Source organism: Rhinoderma darwinii, chromosome 13 (assembly GCF_050947455.1).
Source record: "Rhinoderma darwinii isolate aRhiDar2 chromosome 13, aRhiDar2.hap1, whole genome shotgun sequence".
Classification (NCBI taxonomy): domain Eukaryota; kingdom Metazoa; phylum Chordata; class Amphibia; order Anura; family Rhinodermatidae; genus Rhinoderma; species Rhinoderma darwinii.
Genome location: NC_134699.1, coordinates 19,997,663 through 20,012,374, shown reverse-complemented (window position 1 = coordinate 20,012,374; position 14,712 = coordinate 19,997,663). Strand labels below are relative to the sequence as shown.

General features: G+C 45.9%; 1 protein-coding gene across 2 annotated transcripts in view; it reads right to left on the bottom strand.

The window, feature by feature from the left end:
* Window positions 1-14,359, bottom strand: part of JUP (junction plakoglobin) — a 43,641-nt gene extending 29,282 nt beyond the window's left edge. Inside the window, exon 1 of one of the 2 annotated variants that reach the window (XM_075846935.1) lies at window positions 14,253-14,359. The gene's annotated coding sequence lies outside the window, so the exon portion shown is untranslated. The remainder of the gene's footprint in view (window positions 1-14,252) is intronic. The other variant, XM_075846936.1, reaches the window with a different exon arrangement.
* Window positions 14,360-14,712: the final 353 nt, after the last annotated feature.

Genomic DNA, 14,712 nt, shown 5'->3' with positions numbered 1-14,712 from the left:
ATTCTCATTTAGCTCATAGGAGCAAGGTATTTTGTCATTTTAGGTCCATGCAAGAAAGGGGCGGTGGGGGTGACAGACTGGGCATTTACATTCATTTGCCCCAATTTATGCTATTTACGGAATTCAATAAAGTATCCATAAAGGGGTTGGCCACTTCGGACAATCTTTGTTAGAGCTCATTCAGACGAGCGTGAATAACACTGTGTGCTTGGCATGGAAATCACGCGCAGCACACGGACCCGTTGATTTCAATGGGTCCGTTCACACATGCAGGAGTTTTCATGCAGCGAGAGTCTGTTGCGTGAAACTCACTGCATGTCCTATATTGCTGCGTTTTCACGCACCTACGCGCCCATTGAAGTCAATGGGTGTACGAAAACCAAGCACCGCACACGGATGATCAGTGTGCGGTATGTGATTTGTGCATCAATTCAATTGAAAAATATATAAATGATGTGCTTTGCGAGTGTGTGAACACCGCATGCCACTCGCAAAGCACAGTGATGAATACCGCAACACACATAGACCAGAGTTACACGGTTTGTTTTTTGTGTGTGCGGGAATCTGATAAGCTCGTGTGAACGTAGCCTTAGGCTGAGCGCACACTCGTCAGACTTTGCTTGGAGCCTCCGCTGGCAGTTCGGTCATATTTGACGGGAAGAAGAGAGCAACATGAAGTGAGGACTGTTGAAAACTACAAAAGGTGGTACAAAACAGAGCCTTAGAAAGGTCCCCAGACAAGAAGGTGATCACAGGGTGCCCCGCTGCGAAGACACTTAGAAATCAGCTATACTGTATAGTGGAATCTGGTAGCAGTTTAACTGCAGCACCCCCTAATGCTCGTCTGCCGGATAATTGTCCTGTGTAAAACCCTTAACTCATATACATCAGGAAGAGCATGTTGACCATGTGAGTATATACAAATAATTATCTACAACTTCCATCCTCAATAGTTTTAGAACATCAAAGACTATAGAACAAAAGCAAATATTTACCTAGCTCACATGTCCCCGGCTGGCATATTTTTGCCACATTGGTTCACTCGCCGTGCTATAGGCAATAGCAGCAGAGCCGTAATGAACCATTGAACATAAAGTGGTTGTACTAACAAAGACAACTTGGTACCGCACCAGACAGCTGATTTTTCTATTGGAAGCCGCGGCCAGCCAGGCAGTTTTCCTGCAGTGGCCACTGCAGGAGAAATTTTGTATTACATGGCAGCCATTAAGAAGAATTGCCATTCATCTAATACACGGATGGCTTGAGTCTGCCCGAACAGGAGAACTAATAGGGCATATGCACTACCCCTTTAAGAATTCTTAGAGCCAGGTAGCTGACAATCAAAGGGATCTAAAAAGAAGATCTCATGGTCAGTCACAAATCACATCTAAATCTAGCCTGGCTCCTAAAGTCGATGGTATTTTGTCCATTCCTGAATGCAATTGATTTCTAGTTAAGTGCAACATAATTAACTATTGAAGAGCACAACAAAATACTGGTATGAGTGGACTGAAAATAGGACCCCCTTTAATTCCTGCAAATATGGAGGCCCAGTGGTGGACCATTATCTGTGTCTGCCAGTGGAGAAGATTATCTTCTGTTTTACTGACTCAGCAGTCGAAGACGACTACGCTACGGATTCCGTCAAAACGACGGAACCCCTACACAACTGAGACAAATGGAAGCCATTGGCACCGGATCCATCACCATTGAAATTAAACCTTTGGTTTCCGTTTGTGTCAGTCAGGGTCCCGTTCCGACGGAACGGGACCCTAGCGCAGATGTGAACGAAGCCTTACATTCAGTCAAGTGCCAGTTGAGATGATGTCACTAGACCCAGTCCTGGGAGGTAATTACAACATTTTAAACTCAAAACATGAAGGTAGAAGTCAATGAGCACTAAAATACTGAGTTCGTGGAATTCTAACCCCATCGACTTGCTTATAAAACTCATGTATTACAGTCCAATGGATCTATCTTTACATGAAATCATACACACAAGAGCCCCGGTTACGGTTAAAAGTCGGCATTGAGATTTCATAGCAATTATTTGGCTATAAAAAGCAGCGGGGAAGGCACGGGTCAACGTGCAGGGCTACCATTGTCTATGTGGTTGAGCAAGCTCTGGGGCTTTTTTGTCCTAAGACAATGAGAAAAACGAAGCAAGAACAGGATGACTCAGAATACGCAGAGAAATTCCCTGTATCCTTTAGATAAGGCATTGTATGAAGCCGAGAACTGACTCTACAAATGCATTGTGTTGCTCGGCGTGAATCCTACAGAATTGGGGCGGCTTGCTGCCTCCAGGCTTTTAGGAATCAACTTATTCTTCTTGATAGGTTTCATTTCAAGGCAGAAAAGCAGCGAATAAAATGTAGATCTAGCCAGACTTAAAGAGACACGCCATGGGAATTATACGACCGGTGTTGATGTTCCTCGAATATATATGGTGGATCTCTCCTCTGTCTGAAAGGTAAAATTTGACCACTCCATGGGTTTCACATGGGACTGGCTCTTTAATTCCCTGATAGGGGGCAGATGACCCACCCAAGTGGAGTTGCACTCACCATCTCTAAGGTGACCACTTCAGATCCATTGACCTAGTCTACTGCTCTGGTTATATTATACAGTTCATAAGATTAAAGGGAAACTAACGGACTCCCTAATGTGACTGGATATACTCCAACCATGGATTACCAACGTGCCACAAAGAGGATGCCCTGGCTGGATTTCCATGCTCCTTATGGCACCCACATCGATCACTCGCTATATTAGTCCAGACAATGGGGGCCCAGAGTGTATGGAAGCAGCCAGAAGAGTCAGGGCCATTTCACATTTCCGTGCTACGTCAGATCAAGAAAAAAAAACGGAAACGCTGACTCTGTTGCAAGACTGACACCATCGGCGCCCAACAGTACACAATGACTTTAATGGGTTCTGTCGGATTTCCGTCATGGTGCGCTATGGTTTCTGGTATTTTGGAACAGATCTGTGAAGGAGACCCCTAACAGACCCTCCAACGCAGATGTAAGTAGGCCCTAAAATGGGTTTTCCCATGAGACATTTATGACAGCCACAGGATGTCAAATGTCAGATAGGTGCGGGTCCCACCTCAAGGACCAGCACCTTTCTCTAGAACGGGGCTCCCTAAACCCCATTCTACCGCGCTGTGTTGCAGCTAAATAGTGTTATGTCAGACCATGAAAAAAATAGTGTAGCTCACTGAGCTACGCCGTTTCCTAAATCCCATAGAGCTGAATAGTAGCTACGGAAACCACGTAGCTCGCATGCTACTCTGCTTCCGTAACTGCCATTCACTACTATGGTAGTTACAGAAACAGTTTAGCTCAGCGAGATACGCCGTTTCTGTAACTCACGACCATATAACCAGGAAGTGGCTGGGGCGGTAGAGTGAGCAGTAAAAAGGTAGAACGGGGTTTAGAGGGCCCTGTTCTAGAGATAGGTGCTGGTCCCAGAGGAAGGACCCGCATCTGACATATCCTGTGGATATGTCATAAATGTCTCTGATGGGGAAAACCCCTGTAAAAAGTGTCACTGGTACCCTGTTCTGGAGAGTAAATTTTGTAACTTGGTGCTGGGGAAGAAAAATAAAAATAGAGTTTCAGATACACATCTTCAGTCAGCGTCTAACAACTCTGAAAAAAGGCACAGCGATGATAACGAGTGGTGAAAATCTGCTCTGGACAAAAACAACCAGCAGAAGAATTAGGTCTGATTCCCCCCCCCCCCCCCAGAAACAGCGCCGCACTTGAACAGAGGTGGTTTCTGGTATTGCAGCTCTTATCCATTTAAGTCAACGGGGATAATCTGCAATACCAAATAAAAAGCATTATTCTAATCATGGACAACTCCTTTAAGGGTCTATTCACATGAACCCTATACAGTGACATACAGATTCCTTATAGGTGTTTTTTTTTTTTACAGTGTGCCAGGCACCGTGTTCTCCAGTGGGAGAAAACCCATAACGTATGAGAAGTCTATCCAGCTAAAAAGACAAAGTCTACACCGGCCGCTATGAGCAGCACCATCTTTCCGCTTTGTATTATTGGTCAGGGATACCGCTTTATCAAGTAAACCTTCTTCTATACAATCTGTAGGGGGTTATTGTAATTTCCTATAAAGTCATGTGTACACTCAGGTCTCATAAGGTCACACGAGCCATTCTTCCATCCCACTGAACAGCAATTACGGTGCAATCACCACCTTCCCTGCTGCAAGAGATTAAGGCAGCGGAGTGCGGCTAGAACAGATGCCAAGCTACAGATGTTTGGGTATAAACCGAGAGAGAGAGTCTAAATTGTACCCATGCGGTTGCAAGATATTTTAATTAGAGTGATGGGTCCAATCTGTTGACGAATCCTGTGGGAGAGAAGGGGTTAATGAATCGTTCCATGCCCTGTGTCCCTGGGACAATAAAAATGGTGTTTGAGCTTTCTGGTCCTGGAGAAACCCGTTTACTGAATAAAAGCAAATAATGCATCTTACAAAAAAATATTACGAATTCAAAGAGGACCAGGAACCTACTGTTGTAACTATAGACGGAGAAGCCCTATATAATGTCAACACAACGCCGCAGGATCTCCCAAGTACAAGTGAGCCCTCTGGGTCGTAATAGGGCTGCAAGACCCAGACCTCCTACTATAGGGTTCTATAGAAAGTTTGGTTAAGTAGAACCACGGGGGGGGGAGGGGGGGTTTAGGGTCATGAAAATTGTCTAAGGGCCCTTTTACATGGGCCAATAATCGGGTGAACTAGCACTCGACGGCCGATTGTCTTGTTTGGCCAATAAAACGGTCACCATTCGACAGCTCATCTCCCTGTAGTAACGATTGCTCGTTCCCATACATAACTGATCATTGCTCAAAAGTAGCAAGCGAGCGCCGATAGACCATCAGCACTAGTTTTCAAGGGGCTTTAAAGAGGCTCTGTCACCAGATTTTGCAGCCCCTATCTGCTATTGCAGCAGATCGGCGCTGCAATGTAGATTACAGTAACGTTTTTATTTTAAAAAAAACGAGCATTTTTGGCCAAGTTATGACCATTTTTGTATTTATGCAAATGAGGCTTGCAAAAGTCCAAGTGGGTGTGTTTAAAAGTAAAAGTCCAACTGGGCGTGTATTAGGTGCGTACATCGGGGCGTTTTTAATACTTTTACTAGCTGGGCGTTCTGACGAGAAGTATCATCCACTTCTCTTCAGAACGCCCAGCTTCTGGCAGTGCAGACAGCGTGTTCGAGAGATCACGCTGTGACGTCACTCACAGGTCCTGCATCGTGTCAGACGAGCGAGGACACCGGCACCAGAGGCTTCAGTTGATTCTGCAGCAGCATCAGCATTTGTAGGTAAGTAGCTACATCGACTTACCTGCAAACGCCGATGCTGCTGCAGAATCATCTGTAGGACTTGGACTTTTAAACACCCACTTGGACTTTTGCAAGCCTCATTTGCATAAATACAAAAATGGTCATAACTTGGCCAAAAATGCTCGTTTTTTAAAAATAAAAACGTTACTGTAATCTACATTGCAGCGCCTATCTGCTGCAATAGCAGATAGGGGTTGCAAAATCTGGTGACAGAGCCTCTTTAAGGGAAAACGGGAATCTAGCAAACGAGTGTTCAGCTAACCGCCATCTTATATGTATGGCCAGATTTACAAGGCTAGCCCTTCTCTACCAGAAAAAAAACCCCCTTTTATTTTACAGGTGCCCAGGCATCTTCTAACCTCTGTATCGGAATCATTCAGCACCATTACTATTGGCTACGTCTACACAAAGCTGTTGTCAAGCCCACATATTCGGGCCGTTCTCCCATACAAAGTATGGGCGCACTGCCCATAAAAAACGAAAAGTAGGACATGCTCCATGATCCCAAGCACAGTTCTACGGCACGGACACCTATCCGTAGTGATACGGAAAGGTGTACGCAGCCAATAGAACTGGGCGGGTCCTTAATTGCGGAGATTTACGGTCATGTGCATGGGGCCTAAGGGTTTGGTTCTTCAGGTGTCCACTTCATCCTTGAATCATAAATCATTAAACTGACGAGTGGCTCGGGGCATTCCCAATTCTAAATACAAGCCCCTTGACCAAAAGAAAAAACATACCAGTGTCCTGACTAGGAGGAGCAGCATTCCTTGCCTACTGACCTAGACCTGATGCCCAAGGGTCCCCATCGTCCCACAACATTCTGGAGCTTCAGTTCACAAACTGAACAAAATGGTAGATTAGCATTTTAGGGTTCCCAACTGAGCCCTTCCATTTTGGCAGCTGGAGGAAAAATGTCAAAACAGACCCCTACAAGCCAAGAAAATCGTCTCTAGTTCCACCTATATGAGAACGCTACCCTGTCTGACCCTTTAAAGTGTCTTTAAACACAATTAGGAAATATCCATCAAACCAAAAACATTGATGGCTGATATCCCTAGCAGTGTTTCAAGGCTCTCTAATGGGTCAGACGGACTTACAGTGCAGCTACCTATAGGTGGTGCTAGAGACAGCTTTCCGCCTTCTGGAGGAGAGCTAATTTGCATAGTTCTCCCAGGAAGCATTGTTTGTAAGACGACCTACACCAGCTGGATCTCCACAAGGAGTACCAGTACCTTCCAAAAGCTACAAACATTCTCATGCAAGGCCTAATAATTCCTAAGATGGTCATGTTCAGACTGGTAAAAACAGACGCACTCACTCTAAGGGGTGTGCATAGCAAAAAAGCAAAATGGGCCACCACAACAGCCAACCAAGCTCTAAAGGACCTTGGGCTTCTCCACAACAATGCTAATATTTGCTGTGGCCAGTACAGTCAATTGAAAAAAGTGAGGTTGAGCCAAAATGAGCTGGGACCCCGTTAAAGCCACAGTACACAGGGTACCACACAGAGCAGATTTTTATTCAAGGTGGCACTCACTGTGTTAGTCTGGACTATGCCAGGAAGAGAAATGTAGACCCTGCAAACAAGCACTAGCTCAGCACTAAAATATCAAGCAAGTATTCAACACAGACACGCTAGAACAACTCCCCCCAGCAGCAAAATGCACATAAATCTGGATAATGGCCTCTTGGATCTGCCGGAGAACTAGACTTCAGCATGGCAGGACTATTTAATTGGACGCTGGTTTTGCTTTCTGCGCTCATCGAGATGGAGAGCCCCTGCTAGACCTTTATACCAATCCCAAACCATTAGCACACAATACATCTGACAACAACTTCTTATACACAGCTAGTAAGCGCATTATGTAATCCTGAACAGGCCGGCGGTACACAGAGGGCAGCAGCAATGATCGCGCCTTATTGTACAGGTCACTTGTACTGAGCGAATTATACATTATTCACTAATATATGTGCGAGGGGGGAGAGACATGACCGAGGCTGTCAGAAACTTTACTATGTCAAAGTCATTTTGTGGTCATCGGTAACACCCAAAATACTTCATTATATAGCACTGCCCCCCCCCCCCCCCAAACTCAAATCCCCAGTAAATAGGAGTCAAAAGGCAAAACATACTAACTAGGCAGGTTTGTTATTCGGGAGTCTTGAAAAGTAGGTCTTTAAGTTAAAGGGGTTTTCTTACGGCGACAACCCCTATTTAAGTAGAAGCTGGCCTACCGATCATTTGATCGCCGCAGATCAGCTGTTCTCGTTAGGGGAAGCAGTGTCTGACCGCTGCAGGGGAAATAAAGCATTACGTGCCGGCCGATCAAATAACTGACCATGAAAAGAGTTTACAGGCCGGGTCATAGAGGGGGGTTAAGAGCAGTGCACCCCTCCCTCTATGATGTCCATATGCCCTAATAAAGAGAATACTCCCCTTTAATGGCGGACATATCACCCAACGTCCCAGGAAAGTTTTGTAACTTTTCATTCCTAAATGGAGTTTATGTAAAAACACAATTGGCCTTAGTTTTTCCATCGTTTTGCGCCATATTTTAGTACACTGACACAGCTGTAGCATATTATACATGTTACATACAGACTTGCCGTCGGCTTTACTCACTCGAAACAAGCTTGAAAATGTGGTCGCTCTGGTTAGACGCGTTTACAGGATTCTGATGGATGTGCAGTTTTCCCATCATTTACGCGGAGAACCAGCCACCTCCCAAAATCTATTAATTGTAGCTAGAGAAGCTTAAAAATACAAGTAGGAGAAGACAGCGGAATAAAAAAAATAAAAAAATCCATAAACATCAGCCCGCGTGCCATGTACGGACGCCAGTTACGACCAGCGGTCAATAAGAGCAATTTCAAAGACAATTTGTCAGGCACTAGAAAGCAGCACCATTGCTTCCTCGCCACTAGTCACAACCAATGCTGCACAAAATACAGGAACAATAAAGCTAGTCAAACAAATCTTATCCTACAACCCCTCTAATTAAAAGGGGGTTTCTGATTTCTCTTAAATTCCAATGCCACTGGTGCCAATCCTACCATGGCCAGAGCAGTGATGCCGTAGTTGACCGGTAACTGCGATGGCCAGTGATCGCCCAAAAGCCACCTTTAATCCTAGTATAAATGAGGAGTTCAGGTTTGTGTTCTTTTCAACCACCATTTTAAAGATCTCCGCTCGCCATCAGTGAATAAGGCTGAATGATAATACCCAACTGACCGGTGTAGGACTCGTTCTAATGGATCAGGCGGAGTCAATTTGTGTTTTGCTTCTGCAAGATCACATCGAAAACACGATATTGTGGCGTGTGAACACAGCCCTAGAGCTCTTTTTGTAATGAGCCGATGCGTGGGTGTCCCTTCGACATGGTTTCCGCCTCTAAACAGAAATTACCATTCACTGACAGCAAGCGAAGAACGGATACATTAGAGAGTTGAAAAACTCTGAATGTCCCCTTTAATACCATAGACTGAACGATTATCTTTAAAGTGATTGGTTCAGAATAACGTAAGTTTCTAACTCTCCGCCGTTGTAGAGAACGCTTCTAATCAGGTGGCGGACGAGAAAATATACGAACAGTGAAACACACAGGAACGATCAGATTCCTATCAATACAGACATCTTAGGCTACATTCAGACGAGCGTGTCAGATATGCACGCGTAAAAAATGCGCCGCTTTTCCTCCATTTCTTATTCTCGTGCGTAACGTATTGGCATCAGTGTGCGGCATGTGTTTTTTACGTCCGTGCAAGCACTTCATTTATTTTTAAATTATTTCTCTGCTTTTTAATTTATTTGTTGCGTGAAACACAGACAGGTAAGAAAAAAAAAACAAAAAAAACAAAAAAAAAAAAACACGTGAATGGCCCCATTGAATTGCATAGGTCCGTGTGCGGTGAGTGATTTTAACGCACCGTACACAGACGAGAGTCAAGGTAGTCTGAATGAGCCCTTACTGCGTACCCCCTATCATTCCCCCAAAAAAATCAAGAGAGACTGATTGGGGGCACATTTTTGGAATCTCTAGCCGGATCAGGATCATCAGCTGATAGCTTCCGGCATAATACTATCACCCTATACCCAGATCAGTGGTGAGACGCCAGCTCCACGACGGGCCGGGCAGTTTTGCTTGTTGACACTGGAGGGTAAAGGGAGGCCGGGCCCCTGCTGTCAGAATGTGAGGAATGTGACTGTAGACTGAAAACAGGTTGATGTGGGGGCCGCCTGCCTCCCCCTGCAGATTACAAGAAACCAAAACAATGTGAGCAATGGGTGCAGTCTTTATACAGCCGCAGGGGCCACGAGCAACAAAAACATCCAAAAGACCTCTAAAGCGCAAATACAGGTAATGGCGGCCCTGGGCCTGCGGTGACTCCACAGCCGCTCAATGACTTCAGATCACGACAAACATTTGGTGGTTCTAGGGAAACTTGGACGTGACTGGAGCAGAAAATGACAACACAAAATCAAGTCATCACATGTTATGTCGATTAAAACGCAAAGATCTTGAATTGGATACATCATGGTATAAAAGCGGAGAACCCCTTTAATGCCCCCCTGATCTATTCCGACTAATTGTTGTCCTATACGCACCTGGGGGCTCCCACTTACTATAGAATATTTCAGTAGGTCGGTTTAAACAAAGATGGCCCCTTCTCCAAGACCGGCCCGCCACATGACCGCCCGTCATGGGCCAGGCAGAACTTCCATAGACATGACTAGCAGCACAGTCCACCTGATTTTTGGGGGATTTGTGCAGCCTTGTTGAAGGTGTATCACATGGTTATTCTAGAATTTGTCCTATACAGGTACATCACCTAGCGTTGCTTGTCACCTATACGGGTGTGAATGTTGGGGGGTGCTTATATACTTCAATTTGGGGGAAAAATAAATAAATAAAAAAACCCCCAAGTTGCCCTACCCCATTAAATGGCACTGACTCCACAGCAACATGGTCTCTCTGGACGGACATTATTGGGACCTTCATACAGTAAAGTATTTTAGGATCTGCACAACAATGACTACGAAGAAAGGAAATTCTTACACAGGGTTATGGCCAAAATATCCGGTGGCAACTTCTTGCGGACGCCGCGGCCATTGTGTCCGTCTGCTGACAGAAGCCGAGCAAAAGCATTCTAGCCTTTTAACCCTGGTACCATAAATCTCAAGATAAATAGGGGGTGGGGGGAGGAGGGCAAACTTATCTTATGCCCATCTAGTTTCCAAAGAAAACACCATAAAAGCCAGGATAAGGTTCACTGGTGCCCTAAAATATAGGTTGGATGCCAATGTGATCACTTTGCCCAGGTACCTTGCATGTGAACAGGGTATATCAGAGCTGGGGCACGGTAAGGGTTAAAAAACGAGGAAGTGCATCCCGCCGAACACAATGAAATCAGATTTCAGACGCAGCAGAAGCTGCCAGGAAAAGAATTTCCATTTGCTTGAAAAGCAAAACAGAAAGATTCCAACTGGCAGGAGGGTCGCGCCAAAAATAGCCAGCGCAAATGTAACCGCAACCGCCTGGGGAGGCCGCGGCCGCCAAAACTGGAGGTTGCGAGTATACGGACTGCCGGCTAATAACAGCAAAACTATAAGGAAGCAATATGGTTTACAGCACGCGGGTCGCCAACATTGCTGCTACAGTAGCCGCTCACGTAAACTAGGGGTGGGAAAGATCAGTTGTACTGAAATGAGAAAGCCATGTGGCAACCAATACGGCCGCCATTAAATACAGCGCGTCACCCACATTTCCTACAGTTCTTGTTTTTGCTTCATTATGTATATATAAAAGTGTGAAAAGTGCGCAAAAAAGTCCCCCTCGACCATAGGGTGTATCTGGTATTGAAGCCAAGCTGCAATACCAGGCACAGCCAATGGACAAGAGTGGCGCTGTTACTGGAAGGATTAGCCATGTTTTTTCAATTCATGCTGCTATTCTCAGTTGATACATTTTCAACATGACCGGTATAAAACTAACTAAACTTTGACCTGGGTCATGGCACGGATGATGCACCCCCTGAGGAATAGATTGCCCGGTGGGGAAAAGTCTAGTACTAAACATGTGGTTGCCCACGGGTCACGGTAAAGTACAGCACAACTTAAATTTTCCAACAAAATTCAGTTTTGCGATTGTTGCGCAACTTTTTCGCCCATAGGGAAACCTGGAGATCAAAAGTGATTCACGGTACTGCAACGGCTCGAGGATGACCGAATGCCACCATGGACCGCTAGCCTTAAAGGGGAGCTGTAGAGACGCGCCTAGAGCTAGGGGCAGTTTATATATTTATGTAAACAAACTATATAGGGCCTCATATCAAAACTGGTGTGTTGCCCATAACAACCAATCAGAGCTCAGCTTTCATTTTTCCAGAGCAGTTTAAGAAATGTAAGCTGAGCGGTGACAGGTTGCTATGGGCAACAAGGACAGTTGTAGTATTAGAAATGTTTAATAAGGCCCATTGTCCCCCCCCTCCCCATAGTCAACACGACCACCGATAATTTAACAGCAGGTATAGAAGTGAATCACGTCATCTGCCCTGTTTAAGGCATTGTTCACTTTGGACAGGCCCATTCCATGTAAACTATTGGAACATATGAACTTTAATAAAGGGGACCCCCATGCTTGGGACACCCTTCTTTTGGTCAGATTGGAAACAAGCTGAGCGATGACAAAGTGGACAATCCCTTTGAGCCCTGTATATAGGCCAGTATTTAGGGTTCACTACGTAGGATGCGTTTGGTCCTTGTGCAGGAGAAGGAAACATTTGGCTCCCCCCATGGAAAAACATGGCGGACGCCTCCAACGTGTCAACAGAAACTCTTGTCAAAGTGTTTACTCGCCTTCGCCTTCCAGGTAACGCAGTGTGTGTGAGACTCCGGGCCAGTCACCCAGGACAAACCCTCCTCACGCCAGCAACGCCCAGCTGCCTTCAGCCTCCTATAACCTGGTAGCGTCTCGGCCTCGCCCCGGTGCCCAGCCCTTGTCTGATAACTCTTTGTAGTGAGAAAACCTTCCCATGACTAAACCAGGGGAGTAACCCTGAAATTTCTCACATGGATGAGATATGGAAAGCCCAGCGGTGTTAACCCCCGCACCACCGGCAAGCCATAAACCGCCACAGGACGGCCAAACTAGTTTCTAGATTCTCATCACAACGGTGACAATTAGTTCCACATTTGAGGGGAGGAAAATAAAAATGCAAATCTAATGACCTCATTAACCGAGCTGCACATTTCCGCCCCATTTGTAAGCAATATGCGTTTTCTGTTCTGCAAAAAGTTTCTAAAACACTCGATAACATCAGAGGACCATCTGTACATGGCAAAACGTTGCGCCCCACTATGGAGGTCAGATTGTGGGGGTTTTCCTCAGCTTGGGATCCCACCTCCTATTAGTCAGAGCAGGTAGTAAGAGCCTCTGAAAGGCTTGACGCAGCCATATATTACATGGGTCACCCATTCATTGGGCGCTATGTGTGGCAGGTCTCAGGATTTGGATGATCACCGGATCGGCTGCATTCTGAATAGGGGGTCTTCCACTTTAAACAACCCGGATCTCGCTAACCAATTCCAGAACCCAATCTTCACACTTCGACCCCTGCCTCTGCCCCTTGTCGGATGCCCACCCCGGTTTGCTTACACACATATATCCATCACACACACAAAACACTGCTCGGAGGCTTCCAGCAACCTAAATCTTGCTCTGACTGATGACAAAGGCTGAATTTCCCCCCACACAGGCAGCCATTGTCCTGCTCCATCAGCAAATAAAAGCTGGTTACTTTACAGAATATTCCCCTTCGGTGGCAGCGGGTACGTGGGCGGAGGCCCTGCCCAAACACAATGTACAAAGTTCAGAGCACTAGAAGCGGATGCGCTGCATTGCTGACAGCGGAGGGGGGTGCAGCGTACACCCAATATTGACAACACCGCCTCCGGGATGGGGAATGAAAATCAATATTATGACAGTCAGGAGCCCAGTGTAATAATAAAACTGCTGCCAGTCATATTATAGACAACACATAGATACAACGTATCCAGAGAAAACACGCTACATGTCAGCGGAACAATACCGGAATAATGGGAGGACAGGTAAGGAGCAATCCCAGCCCACAGTGAGGTCATACAAAGAAAGCAAGGCAAGAAGACTACAGAGGTAGCAGAGCCAAGTTTGTCAGACACTGCATTGATGGTTTTACATAGGACTGCAGGTTAACCTACTGCCTGATCCCAACTCCAAGGACTCTCAGAGCACAGCACAGGACTAACTCAGCTCTGCTGCTTATATTCAAGGTCATACATTCAAAGGGTGTGCAAAGGGCATAGTGCATTTATAAAAAGCATACACAGATGTAGCAGAGGCAGGGGGTCCTTGAGGAACCACAGGACTGCAGGCAACCCATTAACCATTCAGCTTCAAATAGTTCAATGACAAATTTGCTCTGCTACATCTACCATAAAGAATATGCAGAAGTGGAGGCCATGCATTATAAGGGAGCATGGTTTACAACTAATATATATAACCCAGCACGCCAGTGATCAGAGCAACTTGTGGCGCTGCAGGTAAAGGAGAACTACAAATCCCAGCATGCCCTGGCTACGACACGCTTTCAGGGAATGCTGGGAGTCGTAGTTCCACAAAAGCGTGAGGCCCCTCAGGTTACAGACAACTGGTATATTAACCATATAGTGGCCACACACAGGAAGAAAGTAAAAGCTGTAATGCCCCGCGCTCCCCCCTTAACTCGCCCACACAGGTAATGCACACAGCGGAGTCACCTCCCTCCCCGCACCCGACACACAAAGAAATAAGCCACCGCGTATATAAAGGAAGCCGGGTCTGGTTATTACCCTGCGGTGAAAGTCGCTGGAAGAAGCGCCTCTATCCACACACTACTCCGGACTCACCCAGACGTCAGCGCACCAACAACTACCCGAGAACAGCGCTAGCTGACAGCGACACCCCCCTCCCAGCCAATGAGGAGCCGCCTCTATCTTGTTCCCACCCACCTACCGCAACTTCTTTCAATCTTATTGGACGACACATCCATCCATCATTTCTCTGAATTCCATACAATTCCCGCCCATTCTAGATTTAATTGGTTAAGGCGTACGCTCTTCTTCTTAACGGACATATCATTGGTTACAAGTTCACAGGTTGAAATACGATTGGATTTGACTCATGTCATTCAAATGAAGTTAAGCCTATAGGAGGCAGACGGCCGCCTAGATGCATTTTATGTGAGCCCCGCCCTAGAATGACGTTATGGTTTCACCTGGGCAGGTAAGGCGTAATTAGCTGGTGGTGAGT